We start from the raw sequence: 6,703 nt of genomic DNA, 5'->3' as shown, positions 1-6,703 counted from the left end.
TAAAGGGCCCCAAAGAGGACCCATTGTCTTTGCTTGCCATTTATAGTCTCACTTCTTTGAAAATTGAATGCCTGTCTACCTTCGGTATCCCTTCGTGGAGGCATGATATATCTGAAAGGGTCTTCAGCCAGTTGGCAGGTTGGTGTAATGGCAGGGGTTCCACAGTGACCCTACCATTGAAAAGTTGTATACCTCCACTTCTTAGTGTCTGAAATGGAGATACCCTGCCCTGAGCCTTTTTATTTTATTCATCTGTTCATTCATCAAGTATATTTTGAGCACCACTGTGTGCCATGCACTCTTCTAGGCACTAGAAATGCAATGCTGAATGAGTCAGGCAAAGTTTCTGCTTTCATTCATTCAGAGTTTAGTCCTTACTAGAATCCTAAGGGATGTGGAACAAGAATATGGGGGAGATGTGGGGAACCTGGGTGGCTCAGTCAGTTGAGTGTTTGACTCTTGGTTTTGGCTCAGATCTTGATATCATGGGTCATGAGATTGAGCTCTGCATTGGGCTCTATGCTGGCCATGGACCCTGCTTAAGATTCTCTCTCTGCCTCTCCCTCTGCCTCTCCTCCCGTTCATGTGAGTGTGCTCGCTCTTGCTCTCTCAAATAAAGAGATATTGAAGAAGAAGGAGAAGGAGAAGAAGAATATGGGAGATGTCGGTGTTGTTTGAATAGGAGGAGGGAAGGAGGAAAGAAAGATACCCAGTGTTCATAGACTTCACATTTTCTGGCCTCACCCACTAGCCTTTAGACTGGGAATCATGAGCTACAAGGTTCTTGCCCTCCAGCTGATATTCAGTTGCCTCAAAGGCCTAGTTGCCTTTGGCCCCTACACACACACACCCATCCCACCCTCACAGGACTCCTGTCCAGACCCCAGCTCTCTTCAGGTAGAAGGAGGTACTGTTTACTCACTCAGCACTCACACGTCTAAGGATCAGCTGCCTTTCTGAATCAGATGATAACTTTGTCATTCATTTCCAACTGAAACCCTGACTCATCACCTGTAAAAGCAGCTGGAGGGCTTAAACACCAGCCTGTTGTTCTGCACAGCCAGGTGCAGGATCAGATTCAGGCCTTAGAGACGAGGCTGTCACGGATGGCGGGGAAGTCTCCGAGAAGAGGAGGTTGCTGTTACTGATGAATGGAGTGTTTCAAAAGCGGTGAAGCCAGGTCATCCCTTTCCTTCTTCTTTAAAGTAAGTCTCATCTGAGCCCTTCTCCTCTTTTCATTCTTCCTTAGTCTCTGGAGGAAGTGAAATTGGATGTTTATATAAGTTATGTAACAAAATCATGCAGAATACTTCCTTCCTAACTTCATGTTGGAAACATTTAAGAAAGGACAGCTCTTAAAACCTAGCCACCACGGAAAGGACCTGTGCTCCAGGGGGACTTTGGGGAGTGTCCACAGGGCTGGGCCTGGGAACAGGGCAGTTCTTGGAAGCAAGCTCCACTAATCTAGAAGCAAGTTCCGTGGTCCTTTCTGGGAAAGTTGGGGTCCCAGTGCCAGTTTCCATTTATAAAAACCTCCTGTTAGAGATGTGGCACCTGAGTGTGTTGGGACTGCCCCTTTGGTACGCTACAGATCTGATGGGCAAGATTGTTTCTTGTTGGTTTTAGGCTTTCTTTGATAAAATGGAGCTTCTGAGTGCCTCTAAAGGGTCTATGAGTAATAATTTGCCTGCAACTCTTTGAACCAAGGACCTGAGACAGTTTGATCTGGTAAAAGGCACAGGACCTGGAATGAGGAAATCAGAGAATTCTGTCCATTACCTGAGGCCTGTTTGTACTGAGCCTCAGTTCTCTCCTCTGTGAAATGTGGGATATCATCCTCCTCTCACAGGATTGTTTTAAGAATTAAAAAATAATCAGAGAATGAGATCCCATGCCACGGCAAATCCGTACTGAGGGGCAGAGGTAGACTTAGGGTGGCACCAGGTATGTTTGAAGCTCTGGTCTCCTGAAGAGACACCCCCTCTTTGGTTTGGTTCTTGGTGTTAGTGAAGATTATTCTGAGGATAGGAAGTGGTGCTAGTCTCATAGGATGGTAGATTGGGGGTCTAGGCCACCCAAGAGCCTGCTGGAATGCTGATCTAGCAGTCAGGAGACCCAAAGCCCAGAGATCTCACGTCATAGATTGTCACGTTTCCTGCCTCTGAGCCAGTTTCCTGCCTCCCTGAGGCATTGTGGGACAGGTCTAGGTAGGGTGCTTTGGCTACCTGCAAAGAAAGGTACACCCTTAACTTTTGCCTGACCCCAAAGTCTCAGTCCTATTTTGTGAATTGTCAAGTGGCTGGCCTCCTGGATTTTCTCTGTGCTGTTGTCATTTTGTGACTTTTCTGACACTTTGGTTTTAGGCTGCAGTTGTCTCCTATCCAGTCCTGCTCTGACCTCTCATCATCAATTGACTCTGTTTTGTTTAGCAGACCCTGTCTTGGCCAGAGCATGCACTCACTAATAAGCCTCCATCCCTCCAATGAATACTCTATTATTTTTGGTTAATTAATTAATGATCCCTTAATGGACCTACTATTCAGTATGTTGAGGTCCAAGTCATAAGGCTGGCTGAGGGAATGGCATCTTTGGAACTTGAGTCTCTGTCTAGAAGGACAGGCCTGAAGGGAGGCCCTAGCCTTCTGAAATTGCTGAAAGGGATTGGATGCCAGGGTCTTGGAGCCCGAGAACCTGATTTGATGCGGGGCTGCACGGGGTAGCATTGAAGGAACCCTGCCTCTAGGATCAGACACAGTTTCAGGAGGGACTCAGACTGCAGCCCATCCTCTTTTCCCATCGCCGTGGTGCCCAGAGCATGGAGCTGGTCTGCAGAGGAGGATAGGACTCCAGGTGAATAGGAGCCAGGAATATGGTGAAGGGAGAGGCAGTCAGACAGGGGATGTGGCTGGGGAGGAGGGTAGGTTGCTGGTGGTCTGTCATGTGCTGGCCAGAGCTAATTCTGTGGGGGCCATCCTTCACACACACCTCCTCCGTCTGTGTGTCCTTCCTTAGGAAGTTTGGCTCTGGGTCCTTGGCCAGCTCCAAAGGCCAGGGCTTGAGTCAGAGCATCTAACATCATTTAGGGCCACTCTGCTGTTCTATCTGCTCCACTGTTCTGTAAATCTTTGCCACCAAACTGACCTTGGTATTCCCTTGCACCCCTTCACCTGGGCCCCCCAACTGAAAAGCCCTCCTTCCAGACCCCTCTGCTTCGTCCCACCCACCCCTTACCCCCAGCTCACACTCATCTCTTCCAGAAGGATTGATGTTGCCCTGGTGGGAGGTGCTGGAACCTGCTACTTATCAGCCCTGGCACCTTGGGAAGTTCCTTGACCTGAGTCTGCTTCTATTTCTTATCTGTTAGATCAAGATAATAAAACAGCTCTCCTAGGGTGATTAGGAGGAATGCAAGAAGCAATATATGTAAGAGTACAAAATCCATTAACCATGCCTTGTTTTATTAACTTATTTGGGCCATGAGTTTTTGAGATAGCGATGACTTATCTTTCTGTGCCCCCTCATGCTCAGCTGTGGGGTCATTAGTGATCTATGTAGAAGGGAAGGTGCCTGCCCCATCCTGGTCAATCCAAGTGGCTGGGGAGGAGCCAGGCCAGCCAGCAGCCTCCTCAGGCTCAGGTTAAAGTCTCCCCTACCTCAAAGACCCCCACCCCCACCCCAGGAAGCTGGAGCCCCTGAGGAATTTACCCTGAGGGATCTACTTCCAATTATTTGCACCTACTCTTTCAGGCACTGGCATTCTTTTGCCTGCAGGTTGGGATGGCCACGTACACTAGGGTTGTAGATGGCATTTCTCCTTGGTATCCTCAGGCCCTGTGCTAGGCATCTTCCGCATTTATATCTGCATTTGAGAGGTCTGATGTTATCGGTGGCCCAGCATGCCTAGTGCTGGTCACTGGCAAATTGAGAGTCAGACCCATATTTTTCCCTTTAGACATGTCGCTGTGCTGCTCAAGCCTAGACCCTTGTGCCTAAAGGAGAGGCAGATGTGTAGCAAGAGAGCCCCCCCCCTCCCCGCCCACCTTCAGAAGCTGTTTCAGTTGTCCCTGTCGCTGTCTGAGCTGGCAGACACTAGACTGGGACAGGAGTCAGAGGGGGCAGTTGCAGGGCCCAGGCCCCGAGTATAAATTGGTGAGCCCTGCTTCCTGGTCCTTGTGGGCTCTCAGCACCTTCTGCTGCAGTATCCCCCTTGCATCCTTAGCTCTGTGTCTGAATCAGCCTTTCATGCCTACCTTTGGTGCAGCCATTTGGTGTGGAGTCCACAGCCCTTTCCGTGATTGCTTGGAGTGTACCAAGTCCTCAGATTTGTTTTCCTTCCTCATTTCCTTCCTTCAAATCCACTCTTAGATTTTACTTTTGTATTCAAAGGCCCTTGCACTGCAGTTTGAGGAAGATGGGCTGACCTGCTGCTACCTGCTTCCGGGTAGAGGGGAAGAATTGGCTCGGGGTGGTGAGCTGGAACTTGCTCATCTGGCCACCATCTGTCTCTGCAGGTGTCATGTGATTCTCCGAGGGAGCTGCTGTGTGAGTGGAAATGCTCTCAGTGCTGGAGAATGGACCCCCCGGGCTGCCATCCCGGTAGGCAGCAAGGGAGGCTCAACGTGGGGGAAGAATGCCCAGGACAGCCATTTCATTGATTTTTCTCACTTTGAAATGAATGAGTATTGTCCGGAAAGTGAGGCCTTAGGCTGAGAAAGCTATAGCAGGAGCAGGCTCTGAGGATATCCTGCCCTTTCTAGAACATCTTTTTGGTGATAAAATGGGAATTTACAAAAAAAATGGTGGTGATTCAACATAGGCTACCTAAAGAACCTAAAGAGCAAAAGATTTCTCCAAAGCAGAGATAGGTATGACCCATAAGTACATGAAAAGATGCCTGACATCACTAGACATTAGACAAATGCATTCAAAATCACAAGAGACATCTCCACACTCTCTGGGATGCCTCAAATCAAAATGACATAATAGTAAGTGGTGATGTTGTAGAAAAAATTAAATTAGAACCCCTGGCACACTGCTGGCAGGAATGTCAAATGGTACAGCCATTATGGGAAGGTTTAGCAGTTGCTCAAAAAGTTAAACCCAGGCGTTGGCGCCGCTGTGGCTCTCGTCCCCAGGCCAGTGGACCCAAAGCAGCTCCTGGGGACGGATCAGTCCTGGAGTTTCAGGGAACCTCCGCGCTCCCCCGAGTTGGGGAAGGAGCCGAGTCCGGGTCCCCTCCCCACCCAGCCCGAGACCCCCGCTCTGGTGGGCATCCCTGCCTTGGGACCCCCGCCCTGAGTCTTTCCAGGCCCGGCCAAGCTGTGTGGGGAAAGGGCCTGGGGAGGGCGGAGGTGGGCCCGAAGCGAGTAGTGCCAGCAATCGGGCTGGAGAGGGCTCGCGTTGGCAGTTGGTGATTCAGGGTGCAAATGGCCTCACCCGTAAGGGGACGCCTGGAGACGACGATCCGGGGTGGAGCAGCCCCGGAGCAGCGCACCCAGGGGACACAGAGGCTGGAGGCCAACAAATCCCGCGGGGGGGGGGGGGGGCGTTGGTGGAGGGCGCAGGGTGGGAGTCTACCCACCTTGGGCTCTGCTTGCCAGCAGGCAGCACACCACACCTTCAGTCGCAGCCCTGCCAGCTGCCGCCCCTCCTTCTTCTGCCTTCTCTTGCCCTGGGCCGGCTCCCAATGTCTCCACTGGCCCAGACACTCCTTCAGGCTCCTCCTCGCCCCTCCCAGAATTGGGGGCAGCCCTCCGGAGCCTCCCTCTGCCTCTTTGCTCCCCTTGGCAGCTCCTGCTCCCCGAGGTTTCCCGACCCAGCCCTCAGAAGCCCCGCCCAACGAGATGGGGGCCTAACCTGCATCGTTTGCTGGCTGGAAGGTCTATCTAGCCCTTCACCATGGCCCGCAGAGACCTGCCCTGCCAAAGTGAGCGAGTGCCAGGGGTCCAGGAGAAGGTGACGAGAAGGGGTATCCTCCCAGGGTTTGTTGCCTTTGCTCCAGGCAGCTTACTGACTGCGCCTCCAGGGCCCACTGTGCACCCCTTTCCCCATCGAGGAGAGCTTAAGAAAGTGGGGAAGGGGCACTAGGAGCCCCTACCCGGACCCCTGCCGGCCAGACCCTGTTCCTTGGGTTCCTCAGCCTCAGCAAGCCACAGGGGCTCCTACCTGCTGCCCCCGGGGAGACCCAGTTGGGCAGGAGATGTGGTCAGTGTAAAGATCGGGAGGGAGCAGCCACGCAAGAAGTCACTCATTCATCTTGTTGATGGTGAGACCTGGGCAGCTTTACAGTTAGGCTCTGACCAAGGCTGCCCCACCCAGAGCCAAGCTAAGCTGGCATGCAGAGGGGTGGGTTGGGGCCATCACTCCAGGACAGCTTTGGGGAGGACACCGCCTGGGTAGTGCATTCTCTAGGGGCCGCTCTGCTCTCGTGGGGCAACGTGGAGATCACAGGGCAGGTGGGCAGGCCCTCCAGCCTCTCTCGGGAGGTTGGAGGTGGGATCTGCAGTCGGGGGCGGTGCGGGCCGCTCTGGGCGGGCCAGGCTCCGAGTTCACGTTCCCCGCAGAGCCGCTGGGGAAGAAAAGAGAAACCAAGAGAACCGGTTCCCCGGCCTTGGCAGTCCTGGTGCCTCATGCCAAGGCCCTTGGTCTACGCGAAGCGGGGACACTCCCCGGGGTAGAGCGGCGCCGGGGCAGCTCCTAGAGC

This window comes from Canis lupus, unplaced genomic scaffold (assembly GCF_011100685.1).
Source record: "Canis lupus familiaris isolate Mischka breed German Shepherd unplaced genomic scaffold, alternate assembly UU_Cfam_GSD_1.0 chrUn_S2240H2440, whole genome shotgun sequence".
Classification (NCBI taxonomy): domain Eukaryota; kingdom Metazoa; phylum Chordata; class Mammalia; order Carnivora; family Canidae; genus Canis; species Canis lupus.
The sequence above is the reverse complement of the archived record's forward strand: the minus strand, read 5'-3'. Positions refer to the sequence as shown.